This window comes from Triticum dicoccoides, chromosome 3A (genome assembly GCF_002162155.2).
Source record: "Triticum dicoccoides isolate Atlit2015 ecotype Zavitan chromosome 3A, WEW_v2.0, whole genome shotgun sequence".
Lineage (NCBI taxonomy): Eukaryota > Viridiplantae > Streptophyta > Magnoliopsida > Poales > Poaceae > Triticum > Triticum dicoccoides.
This window is the reverse complement of record NC_041384.1, coordinates 381,899,145-381,913,358: the sequence shown is the minus strand read 5'-3', so window position 1 is coordinate 381,913,358 and position 14,214 is coordinate 381,899,145.

Here is a 14,214-nt window from a genome sequence, read left to right as displayed (position 1 = left end):
CTCCTCTTGCACATAGTAGTCCTTGTGGAAGATTTGCGCGTAGACGTGGGTGATTATGTCGATGGTGTCCTACTGCGCTAGGCGCTGCGCAGCGAGTGCGGCCTCGAGGTGGACATTCTCCGGCGTGACGGCGGGCAGTCGCAGGGCCACCAGTGCATCGAAGAGGTTGTCACCATAGAGGCCGTTGAGGGTGGTGAGCATCGCAGAGCCTGGGCACGTGGGCTGGAGGCGTACGTCAAGGTCGTGCACGAGCTTCTTGACGACGGTGAACTTGTGAAGGAAGTCGACGAGGACCTCGTCAAACAAGGAGACAAAGTTGTCGTCCAAGAGGCCTCTTACCCTAGCGGGCTCAAGCACGACATGGAGATGTTCCTCAGTGCCGGGCCGCAGGCCGGCGTCGTGGACCATCTGGCACAGCCGGCTGATGCTCGCGCTCATCGCCTCCATGTGTCTAGCTTCTAGTCAACTGATCTTGTGATTGGAGTGATCACTCTTGGCCTTGGTTAGGGTGCGTAGGTGCGTAGGATTTCATATAGATTGGACTGGCGGGGAGCCTTTATATGAGAAGTGCAGACTGTGTTGCATACTTGCATTCACGTGTGTGTTGGCCATATACTCCTCGGCCCTCCCTCTGTGCCGGTGTAGTATAGTCATCTCACCGAGACCAAGTTGGGGCAAAACGAGATAACTTTGATGTTTACTCGTTTATTGGTCCCCTTTGCATTTTGCGCCAAGTCTTAACCTTTGATTTAACTAATAAAATGTTAATGCATGTAACCAAAAATGTTGTGCTATAGTCTCAAGTCATTGAATGCATACGCACCCCATGTCTCCTATTGGGTGATTTCTTTTTCATGGCAAAAACAGGGAACGAGGTGAGTAGTTAATACACTGCACCTAAAAGTTTTGGGATTATTTGGTTTTCGTAACGTGACTAATGCACCAATACGGAGGGAGTACAATAGTAGTCTTTGATCGCAATTTTTCGTTGGTAGCTTACCAAGCTAAGCGCTCGGTGAGTACAATAGTAGTCTGATTGATGAGACTTCAGATTTGAGCCATCTACCGGAAGGGAGAGTGTATAATATCATCGAGAACTATGTTCAAACCCAAATAAAACAATACTCCATGTATTTATTTACAGAGGGAGTAGTATATTGTTTTGTGACATGCATTACTAGATATTGCTAGTCAAATACTAAATCCAGCCGGACGTGGTTGTACTACTAAATCCAGATGGTGGTGCTATACTACTAGTTGGTCAAATTACTCCTCACAGTGAAGTGACAACACTACAAAAAATACACTTCCATGATGATACGTGTTTGTCACTTTAGGTCACGTTTTCTGTCATGCATGTACATCCATGACGATTTTATGACAGAATCAAGATAGTCAAACATGTGCTGTCGTAGAAGTGTTCCATGACATTACCAAAATAATCATCATGGAAGTGTCCACTTCCATGACAGTAAATCACGCGTCGTAGAAGTGCTTTCATCAAGGGTGACTGACACGTGGCATCCACCATAACGAGTCGCCGTTGAGCTATTAGGTTTTGCTCTGGATCCGATAACTCGTTAGCAGCCTGGACCAATGGGGATTTTCCACGTGTAAAATTCTCATTGGCTGGAGGAACCATGTGTCGGCTCACCGTTGGGAAAGATGTCATCCACTCATTGTACATGAGGCACCTATGATAGATCGACACGTGGCACGACCCAACAATGGCCCATTCCGATGAAAAAGGCCAGCCCGGTAAGAATTAGCAGGCCGGCCCATATAAGGCCTACTTGTGTGAGGTCCATTTAAGCCCACGGCCCATACAAGATGTGCCAGTTCGGCCCGTCAACGGCCCGTTAACGATTTGACACCATTGCAGCCCATCGTCAGTTCGAGCCCGTTAACAGCCCGCTATATATTTGGGCCCAATGTCGTCCTGATGTGGTTTCGTCCTGTTAAAGGCCCATTCAAGGATGGGCCAATTTTCAGGATGTACATCTTTCGGCCTTTTAGTGACCCATTTAAGTATTGGGCCAATTTTCGACCTGGTGTGTCTTTCAGCCTGTTGACGGCCCATAAGTGAGTTGGGCCATTTGCAGGCGGACGTGAGTTTTGGCCTTTTAACGGCCCATGCTCTTCATGGTCCAATACCAGCCCGGTTTCTCCTTTGGCCTGCTAGAGGCCCACAACATAAATGGGCCATTTACAGTACGAGCTGACTTTCAGCCTCTTAGCAGCCCATGCTCTTCATGGTCCAATACGAGCCCATTGTCTCTTTCGGACTGCTAAAGGCCCATAGTATAGTTTGGTCATATGTAGCCTGACCTTAGTATCGGCCAGGTAACGGCCCGTGAAATCAAATGGGCCCACCTGTTTCCCGGTTCGATGTCGGCCTGTTAATGACCTGGAGGTAAGAGGGCCAACCATTAACTTTCAGCCTAGTAACGGCCCATTAACTTAATGGGCCCACTAAAGTTCGTACATGTCTTTAGACCCAATTAGATAATTTGAGCCCATTATGATGAGCAGTTATGCACAGGACCAAAACTGATCAAGCAAAGGTACAACATACATGGAAAAATGTTGCACATCTAGCATATATTACAAGAAATTACATCCACTAGGCAATCAAAGATTGATGCCAGTGCAAATAAATGAATAGAACCTAACAATCTACAACATCACAATCTGCAACCTCAGCGCGGATGACGCTGATAAGCATGTGGGCAAGTTCTTGCTGCTTTGCTACACTGTCTCAGAAAACATTGATCAGTTGTTGTTGCGCACGAATGTGTTCCTCCACCATTTCCATCATTCCTTTAGCCATTAATTGGTTCAAAACATACACTTTTTCTGATGCATTCGAGACAAAGGAAACTGAACAGATTCAGATGGCGATTTTGGCAAGCTTGTATTATTGATAGTGGAGAGTGTCTCGACCACTGCATCATAACATAAATTAGGAGGGGAACCAACCGAACAGATTAATCAAGAGTTATTGCCATATTACATGTCCTAAATTTATTGGAAAGAAACAATAGGGTTGCCTTGCCGTTTTCAGAGTTTGTCTTCTTATCTTTAGCAGCCAGCACCAAATTAACACACTAGCATTGCTATCATTGGCCAGGTCAGATAATAGGAAAGCAACATTGACACAATGAACGTTTGGGCAACCAGACCACACCAGCCTACACCAAATTTACACAATATGGCAGAGCTACCATCAGCCAGGTAAGGTAATACGAAAGCAACATTGACACAATGAATGAATGAATGAATGAATGAATGGGCAACCAGAGCAGCACTACAATTCAGTAATGTGCATGATATGAGATAGTACACTCATGTAGCTCAGTATGCAAAACTACCATGCAGTTTTCCTTACAAAAATCAACATTGTCGCCTTTAACATTCTGCTACAACTAATTTCAGATCAGATAAAGGTTGGATTCACGCCGATTAACAAAATACACGCTGATGTAAATATATAGTGATATACAACAGGTACTTACATCAGCATTGGAGCACACAGGATTCTCGCAAGATACTTTCCTCGAAGACGATCCCAATGGAGGAAGTCTTCTATCGTTTATCCTTATTTTCTAAAAGAGATATGGTAAGAAACATGTAGAAAATATGATCAGAATGCTATAAAATTTCATGATGCGAGGATATGCACACGCTTCTTAGAATGGAGTTGACATATTTTTGCTGGACTGGAGCGGACTAGTTCTTTGGCCACTGGAATCTGCTTATTATCAGTGGGAGTGAGTTTCTCTGTGCTGCAGCAGTATCTATGAAAACTGGAGTTGGTTTATTATCTTCGGGCGTTTGGATCTTTTGCAAAGACCTAGTTTGTAACCCTTTAGATTCTAACATAGTTGTCTTCCCCTTGCATGCCTTATATAGAAGAATGGTGCTTCAATTATAAAACATGCTACATCAGAGATGGAATAGGTACTGAAGAATAGAAAGGCATGACATATTGACATGTATTCCATCCATCCGGAAATAAATGGATGGGTCTAGGCGTATTTCAGTTCTAGATACATCCAGTTTTATCCATTTCTGCGACATGTAATCTGAACGGAGGGAGTATGATGTAAGAGTTAGGGATACGACAGAACAATAGTGTAAAAAACACTACTTGAATGTAAAATTGTATGCTAGCGGAATACATACAAAAAAACACTAAGGCAATATATGCGTGTATGATTGCGAAACTAAGATGGCATTGCAAGAGACCACTAGAACAACACTTCAATGTAAAAAAAGAACATGGTATGGTAGACAGATGAAGTACATACTGATGAATAACAATGCATAAGATATTCAGAAGCATGATGTCCAAACTAAGCAGATGGCATTGCGATAGAGTAGAATGACAGCACTTGAATTTGAAAACATGTTATCATGAATGGAATAGGTATTGAAAAATAGGAAGGCATGCCATATTTACATGCATGATCAGAAGGCTAAGCACAAGGCATTACAATAGAGTAGATGCACTCCAGGACATTATATGCATGTTGTACCCATATCAAGGGCCAAGTTAGAGCAAGGACCTTGTGGGGTGAATAGGATTCATCATATTTTTTGAAATCTTGTGAAGAACTGCCTTTACATGTTCCATCATATTGGGTATCATTGATGTCAAGTTTGTTGTCCATTACATTGCTTAGTGAGATTTTTCTGGATAAATCAGTGTGTGCAATTATATTTGACATGCAAGGAAGACAAATAGTAGTTAGATTTATGTAATGAGTGCCTGTAGTAGACGACATAAATAGTAGGACTGGCGTTAACTAGCAGAAATAGGTCTCAAAAACTAAAGGGAGAACACAGATGAAAGCTACAGAATATGTATTGTTTGTACTCGAGATTAACTAGATGGCACACAAAAGTATTAAAGAACAACATAGGCAATACTAGAAGTGGTATACTACTATAATCACCAGCCTGTCGGATAGCATTGGCTGATGGAGGATAACTATGGAACATTGTTACCTAAAGAACAAGTCTCTTAGCTGAACTATGGAACAACGATAACTCTTGAACAAGATATGTAAGAGATGAGCATGAATATACAGTGAAATGTGATAATCTATTTTCCATGCTTAGATGAATAACAAAGCCATAATGTTGCACACAAGTAAGATGAGGGCACAACCTATCTGGCCACCATCCATAGGAGTGAGCATCATGTGCTGACTTGTCGATGGCCCTGCAGTTGTTGTGGCTGCCCATGTCGGGCATGCGCATTCGATGCAGGGAACTATTGAGTGGGGACTATAGCTCCCTTCCGGTGTATGCTTCCCTTGTTGGAGCAGTTGCAGTGAGTCGGAAGACGGTGTGGCTGAAGATGCAGAAAACGCATAATGTTAAGAACGACACATCTCTCTGATCTGAAGAAATACCCTAAGAGATCAATAGGAAGGTACGAGACTGGTCATACGTCTGTTGACTAAAGAATAGATTGGTGTCACACAATTTTATTTTATTTTGGTATTGTCCTATCTACGATGGATGGCTTGATGGCCATCTTGTGCCTCCCTGCTGACACTGTTCGGAATCTTCCCTGAAGAGCCATCGACCACTAGCAGAGCAGCCTGCCTCCGCCGTCTGTGGCCCTGACCAAAACCCCGCTCCCCGCCCCACCGCACTTCTGCGGTTGTGTTGCCCCCGGGCCAATCCACAAAGACTCGCTGTCATCCAGATCCGGTAGCGATAGTACCTTCAACCCACACAACTCTAAGATAGACATCTAAGCACTGCTTCTGCGGCAAACTTGCACCTCCGCACCCTTACGTTAGACACCAGCCAACCGGCAACCTAGGAGCTCCGCCGCCTCGAGGGGTGCTGCTTCCCATTGGGAATCAATTGGCCCAGAATAAAATTAAGATAACTAATGCCTAAATAAAGTGATTTGGGATGAGGGTGAGACCTATCTGGCGGCCCAGTGAAGTAGGCAGCTCCAGCTGCCGAGTCGGTGAGGCCGGCGCGGTTGCGGTGGCTACCGGCGGCAGGGAAGCATATATGTCGCGATGGTCGACGGCTATGAGGAAGCAGCGCCGAGGATTTGGACAGATTCGAAGTTGGAGCCGCTCCGGCGCCGTGAACAATGGCGGGGGTGAATCGGCTCCGGTGCGGTTCACGCGGCCGTCGTCGAGGCAGCTCTAGTAACACAGAGTAAGAGGCATACGGCCCAGTGCATGATGGCAAATGGACAGTGTCACCAGCATTAGGGAGGAGGGCAGATGTGAATTTGGTGCACTGGGGCACCATGGAGGAGGAGCTGAGGTTTCGCAGCTCAGGAGAAGGGAGCTTCCGGGGAGAAGGTGATTTGGTGCGCACGAGGTATGAATGGGGAATTGGGAGGGGAGTAGAATCATGTCTTACAGACACATTTGTCTGAAATGTGGGGGGAGGAGTTACAGTTCTACCCCTGCCTTTAGGCTTCTCGTCTTGGGTCTATGTACTGAGGGTCGGGGATAGTAGAGTAACTTTGCTTCTCCCAAATAGTGGGTGAGGGAGTCTTGAACTAAGGGGTCCTCCGGCGTCCGGCCTGTTGGACATGGGCCGGACTCTTGGGACATGAAGATACAAGATAGAAGACTTTCTCCTGTGTCCGGATAGGACTCTCCTTTGCGTGGATAGCAAGCTAGGCGGCCGGATGTACTATTTCCTTTCTATGTAACCAACCTTGTACAACCCTAGTCCCCTCTGGTGTCTATATAAACTGGAGGGTTTAGTTCATAGGGACAATCCTAATCACATAGGCTAGACTTCTAGGGTTTTAGCCATTACGATCTCGTGGTAGATCAACACTTGTAACCCCCAATACTCATCAATATTAATCAAGCAGGACGTAGGGTTTTACCTCCATCAAGAGGGCCCGAACCTGGGTAAACATTGTGTCCCCTGTCTCCTGTTACTATCAACCGCGGATGCACAGTTCGGGACCCCCTACCCGAGATCCACCGGTTTTGACACCGACATTGGTGCTTTCATTGAGAGTTCCGCGGTGCCGTCATTAAAAGGTTCGATGGCTCCATCCATCATCTACAACAACACTGCCCGGGGGGATGTCTTTCTCCCTGGCCAGATCTTCCTATTCGGCAGTTTCGCACTGCGGACCAACTCGCTTGGCCACCTAGAGAAGATCGACAGCTACGCCCCTGGCCGTCAGGTCAGGTTCGGAAGCTTGAACTATGTCGCTGATATCCGCAGAGACTTGATCTTCGATTGATTTGAGCCCATGGCAGCCGCTCCCTGCCATCGCGATGAACATGACCTAGATCTGTCATCGGAATATACCCAGGAGATTGTGCCTGTAAGCAATCTGGCCCTAGATCCGGAGCAGCTTGCGCCATTCGAAGACGGTAGGCTTGACCCCGCCACGGAAGCCGCAAACTCAGCGGCGTTGGAGCCGCACACAGACCCCACCTCGAGCGGGATCTGCACAACCGGACCCCCGGATCCATCTCCGGTCACTGGCCTCGAACTGCGTGCATCCGCGTCTGCCGAGCCTTACCCGACGCCGATCATCGAATTCAGTTCTGCAGACATCTCCTGGCACTCACCTCTAGGCGACATGCTAAACTCACTAAAAACCCTCTCTTTAGAGGGGGACTCACAACCGAATTGTATCCGGTTTGAACTGGGGGCTGATGACGGGGAATTTCGCTTCCCATCCACCTCCCACTTAATAGCCATTGTCGAAGATCTAACCGACATGCTCGACTACGACTTCGGAGACATCGACGGTATGGACGACGATGCCGAAGAGGAGTAGGCCCAAAACCCGCCATTTACCGGGCGCTGGACGGCCACTGCCTCCTACGACGTGTACATGGTGGATACACCCAAAGAAGTAAACGGCGATGTGCTACCTCTTGAGCACTGCATTGGTTTTCCCTTGAAGAGGAAAGGGTGATGCAGCAAAGTAGCATAAGTATTTCCCTCAGTTTATGAGAACCAAGGTATCAATCCAGTAGGAGACTACATGCAAGTCCCTTGTACCTGCACAAACAAATAAGAACCTCGCAACCAACGTGATAAAGGGGTTGTCAATCCCTTCATGGTCACTTACGAGAGTGAGATCCGATGGAGATAATAATAATAAGATAAATATTTTTGGTATTTTTATGATAAAGATTGAAAGTAAAGATTGCGAAATAAAATAGATTGGAAACTTATATGATAAAAGATAGACCTGGGGGGGCCATAGGTTTCACTAGTGGCTTCTCTCAAGATAGCATAAGTATTACGGTGGGTGAACAAATTACTGTTGAGCAATTGATAGAAAAGTGCATAATTATGAGAATATATAGGCATGATCATGTATATAGGCATCACGTCCATGACAAGTAGACCGAAACGATTCTGCATCTACTACTATTACTCCACACATTGACCGCTATCCAGCATGCATCTAGAGTATTAAGTTGATAAGAACAGAGTAACGCATTAAGCAAGATGGCATGATGTAGAGGGATAAACTCAAGCAATAAGATATAAACCCCATCTTTTTATCCTCGATGGTAACAATACAATATGTGCCTTACTGCCCCTGCTTTCACTAGGAAAGGACGCTGCAAGATTGAACCCAAAGCTAAGCACTTCTCCCATTGCAAGAAAGATCAATCTAGTAGGCCAAACGAAACTGATAATTCAAAGAGACTTGCGAAGATAATTAAATCATACATATAAGAATCCAGAGAAGAACCAAATATTGTTCATAGATAATCTTGATCATAAACCCACAATTCATCGGATCTCGACAAACACACCGCAAAAAGAGTTACATCGAATAGATCTCCAAGAAAATCGAGGAGAACTTTGTATTGAGATCCAAAGAGAGAGAAGAAGCCATCTAGCTAATAACTATGGACCCGAAGGTCTGAGATAAACTACTCACACATCATCGGAGAGGCTATGGTGTTGATGTAGAAGCCCTCCGTGATTGATTCCCCCTCCGGCGGAGCACCGGAAAAGGCCCCAAGATGGGATCTCTTGGGTACAGAAGGTTGCGGCGGTGGAAATAGGGTTTCATGGTGCTCCTCAATGTTTTTGGGGTATATCGATATATATAGGAGGAAGAAGTAGGTCGGTGGAGCCACGAGGAGCCCACGAGGGTGGGGCGCGCCTCCCTGCCTCGTGGCCTCCTCGTTGATTTCTTGATGTCCACTCAAAGTCATCCAGATCACGTTTGTTCCAAAAGTAACTCTCCCGAAGGTTTCATTACGTTTGGATTCCGTTTGATATTCCTTTTCTGCGAAACATTGAAATAGGCAAAAAACAGCAATTTGCACTGGGCCTTGGGTTAGTAGGTTAGTCCCAAAAATAATATAAAAGTGCTTAGTAAAGCCCATTAAACATCCAAAACAGATAATATAATAGCATGGAACAATCAAAAATTATAGATACGTTGGAGACGTAGCACGATGACAAAGAAGACCCAGTGGAAGATAAAACCCCTACGATACAGCCAAAGCATCGATGATAGTAGCGCTGCTCTAAGTCACGCCGTGAAAAAGACAGCAATACCGGCACAGGAGAAAACAATACTCTAGACGATGCAGGAGACAATGAAGACCCCGTTGAGCCAGCTTCCGAACAGGCCGAACGAGAAGATGGGCGAGTGTCCCTGATGAATAGGCCGTGCACGAAGACTCGGAGGATAGTAATTACCTTCCACTCTCAGAGGATGACGCGAGCCTCGGCACTGAGTATTTCATCATCCCCGAGGAGCCTCTCGAGCAGGAGCGCTTCCAGTGCCGGCTGAAAGCCACTGCAAGGAGCCTGAAAAAGAAGCAGCAACACCTTCAAGCTGATCAAGGACTGCTCAATGATAGATGGACTAACGTCTTGGAAGCCGAGGAATACGGCCTCAAACGACCACTCAAAAGTTACCCTAAGTGCAAATTACTAGCTCAATTTGATGACGAGGCGTGAGAGCCTGTGTCGTCAGCGCACAATGCGGCTAACCGACCACCACGTGGTCGGGACAGAGCGGCAACCCAAGCCGAACACCAGCTCATAGTACCTCGCTGTCAAGGCAGAGACAAAACTACTCAGGAATACACGTATGATCTCCGGCAGGGCCTGAAGAATAAAGCAGGCCCGGCAAGATTGATCTACGGATCACAAGGGCGTGCCTCGATGCGCGACGACGGCTACCAAGCCGAACACGGCAAGCACAATTATGTCTGAGCCGAAAACCGCAGACGGACTCCATCCGAACTGTGTCGCGACCTGGCCCGATATAGAGGAGACGCACACCCCCTCTGCTTCACTCATGAAGTAATGGAACATGAATTCCTAGAAGGGTTCAAACCCGTGAATATCGAATCATATGATAGAACCATTGATCCTGCGGTATGGGTTGAAGATTTTATTCTCCATATTCATGTGGCCCGCGGCGATGATCTTCATGCCATCAAATACCTCCCCCTAAAGCTCAAGGGGCCAGCCCGACACTAGCAGAACAGCCTGCCTGTAAACTCTATTGGCAGCTGGGAGGACTTGGAAGAAGCCTTCCTTGACAATGTCGGTGTTCTGGGAACGGGGGTCCCCAGACTTGCTTGCCTGCGGCCCGCAACGTGGCTCCTCCAGCGGCCCCGTATGGCCCATCTTCATCAGCAAACACCCAAGACCCTCGCGAGGGGCCAAGCCTCACGAGGCGGACGACGCAAGACCTCCTCAGGGATGGCCTCACCAGGTAGGCTCGCGAGGGGAGGAGAGATCAAGGCAAGGCGAACCTCGCGAGGTTCCAGTGACGCAAGCCATGATGATCAAGACCAGGCGGGCGCCAGGGCGCACAGTGTCCTCGTTTCCTCTTTGGTGCTAAGGAGGCAAGCACAGCCGAGGAGTTCCAAGGCATCAGGCAAAGGTTTCCATATCGGTACAACAAGACCAAGACCAACAGGACGGCAGGACGGAGGTCACCGTGGAGCCCAAGACAGCGTCACCACCAGAGCCTTTGGCAGGCGAAGACTACTTTTGTCAAGATAACTTTTAATAGTTGTCTCCCTTCAAATTGGACGTTGTGGGATCCCTTCATGCTCAATATTTGGGAGGAGGACCATGGCCTCTATAAATAGGACTAGCCACCACCATAGAAGGGAGGAGGAGAGGATCCAGATCATCCTCAAACACACAAGCTCGCCAAGCACAAGAACACCTCTCCTTAGGAGGTTGTTCTTCCCTTGTAACTGTTCATCCTCAGCCCAAGAGGCAATCCACCGCACCACACTGGAGTAGGGTATTACACCACAATAGTGGCCCGAACCAGTATAAATCTTGTGTCTCGTGTTCTTTGAGTCCTTCAAAGCTAGGCCGTGAGATTGTTGAGTGTGCGAGCTAGAGAGGGGGGAGATCTTCATGCGCACCCAAGTGTTCGAACCTCAAGGGTTTTGCCGGAACCCGAAATACGACATTTGGCACGCCAGGTAGGGGTGCGCCGGAGCTTCGCCCCTCGACGGCCTCGCCTCTCCGACCGGCTCTCATGGACGCCACCTCTTCCTCGACTGGATCGACGGGCGCCCTCTGCAGCACCGGGGGGCTCCGGGCGTTCACCCCCGTCTAGCGGCAAGTGCAGTGGCCACACAAGTTCAAGCCGGAGATGCCGCCCCGCTACGATGGTGCGGCGGATCCGGCGGCCTTTCTGCTGGCGTACGAGGAGGCTGTCCTGGAGGCCGGGGCGATGACAAGATCATGGCCAACTGGTTCCAGATGGCCCTCGCTGGCGTGCCGCGCGCCTGGCTACTCCATCTGTCGGAATCTTCTGTGGCCTCTTGGGAGGAGCTGCGCGACCTCTTCATCGCGCGCTTCAGGGGACCAGCACCCCCAGTTGTCGCGGCTCTCCTCGGTGGCTCGCAGGCGCCACCCTCGGACCGTTGCACCAAGTTGTTCATTTGCTAGATCAGCGCCGCCTCCACGCGGCAGGGGGCTCCCCCGGGGTGGGCGGCGCCCAAGGCCGACCTGATCTTCGACTTAGGAGATCACCCAGTCAACAACATCAGCTCGGGTGTCCTCCCGATGCTTTGCACGCCGACCATATGCAGCGTAGCCGTCACCAAGACCCTCATCGACGGGGGCGCCAGCCTCAACATGCTCTCTGTGGTGGTGGCTCCTCCAACCCCCTGGGGCAGATCCGTCTCCCCGTGACTTTCGGCACGCGCGACAACTACCGCACCGAGATAATCGACTTCAACATCGTCCGCATCGGTTTGCCGTATAACGCCATCCTCGGATACCCGGCGCTGGCCCAGATCATGGCGGCGACCCATCCTGCCTACAACCTCATGAAGATGCCAGGAAGCAACGTCGTCCTTACCGTGGCTGGGGACACCAAGGAAGCTGTGGCGGCCCTCAAGCTAGCCTTCAGGGCCACGGCGACAGCTTGCCCGGCTGACAAGGCCATGCCCAAGGCCAAGGGGGCTGCGCCGACCAAGAAGAAGCAGCTATTCACTTAAGGTCAAGCCAAGACGAAGTAGATACCAGTGGACAGGGCCTCTAGCGCTACTTTATCATAGGCGCCGACTTTGCCCCAGCTCTAGAGAAGGAGTTGGTGGAGTTCCTGTGAGCGAACAAGGAAGTATTCATCTGGGTGCCCAAGCAGCTAGTTGGAGTCCCAAGAGGAGTAATCGAACATCATTTGAGGGTGTGCCCCAACGTGTGCCCTGTGAAGCAGAAGGCGAGGCGAAAATCCACGGAGAAGTAGTCTTTCATCATTCAGGAAACCCGTAAGCTGGAGGCAGCAGGCGTCATTCACGAGGTCCAGTACCCGGAGTGGCTGGCGAATCCAGTCATTGTGCCGATGAAAGGAGGAATGGAACACCTGTGTGTCGACTTCACCAACCTCAACAAGGCCTGCCCTCAGGACCCGTTTCCGCTGCTGTGCATCGACCAGATTGTCGACTCCACCGCGGAGTGTGACCTGCTATGCTTCCTGGATGCATTCTCAGGATACCACCAGATCAAGATGGCAGTGGAAGATGTGGAAAAGATAGCTTTCTTAACCCCATGCGGGGTATACTGCTACACTTGTATGCCATTCGGACTGCGCAACGCAAGAGCAACCTTCCAGCGGCTGATGCACATCGCCTTGGGGCGGCAACTCGGGAGGAACGCTGAGGCCTATGTCGATGACATTGTGGTGAAATCTCGGGAGGTAAGAACTTTGATTCAGGACCTGGAGGAGACCTTCGCGAGCCTGCGCCAGGTGGAGCTGCGACTCAACCCGGAGAAGTGCGTGTTTGGTGTCCCTTCCGGCAAGCTATTGGGCTTCCTCGTATCCCACAGAGGGATCGAGGCCAACCCAGAGAAGGTCAAGGCAATCGAAGACATGAGTCCATCACAAAACATCACAGAGAAGCAGAAGCTTGCAGGCTGCGTGACTTCCCTGGGGTGCTTCATCTCCAAGCTGGGGAAGCGTGCCTTGCAATTTTTCAAGCTGATGAAGAAGAAGGGTCCATTCGAGTGGACCCCCAAGGCCGACCTAGCATTTCAAGACCTCAAGAGATACTTGACCAGCCCGTCGGTGAAACTGGCGCCTCGTCCTCACGAGCCCTTGCTACTCTACCTGTCTGCTACACCCCATTCCGCTAGCACGGCGCTGGTGGCCCTTAGAGAGGACCCCAAGTCAAGGGCTCGCCAAATGAAGCCACCGAGCCGGATAAGGCTGCACGACACCAAGACGATGTTCCTGAGGCAACGGCTGGGCTGGCTAGTTGTCAAGCCACAGGAGCTGGAGATCCACAGAAACACCTCAGTCCCCAGGAGCCAAAAACTCCGTCAGCCCTCCCACCCTTGTCGAGCACCCAGTATACTTCGTCAACACAGTGCTGCGAGATGCGAGAGTGCGACCCCATGCCTTAGAAGCTCTTGCTCGCGCTCCTGGTGGCCTCGCGTAAGCTGCTCCACTACTTCCAGGGTCACCCCATCAAGGTCGTCTCAGACTACCTATTGGAGAGAGTGCTCAGAAGCCCCAATGATGCGGGGAGAGTCGCCGAGTGGAATATCGAGTTGCAAGTGTTTTATTTGGAGTTCAGCACAACCAGGATCATCAAGGGGTCTGCGCTCGCCGATTTTGTGGCAGAATGGACAGACACACCAGAGCTCGAAGCAGGCGAAAACTGATCCCTCTCACCAGGGAATGAAGCGCCAGACGGCTGGGTCATGTACTTCGATGGCGCATTCGTGCGC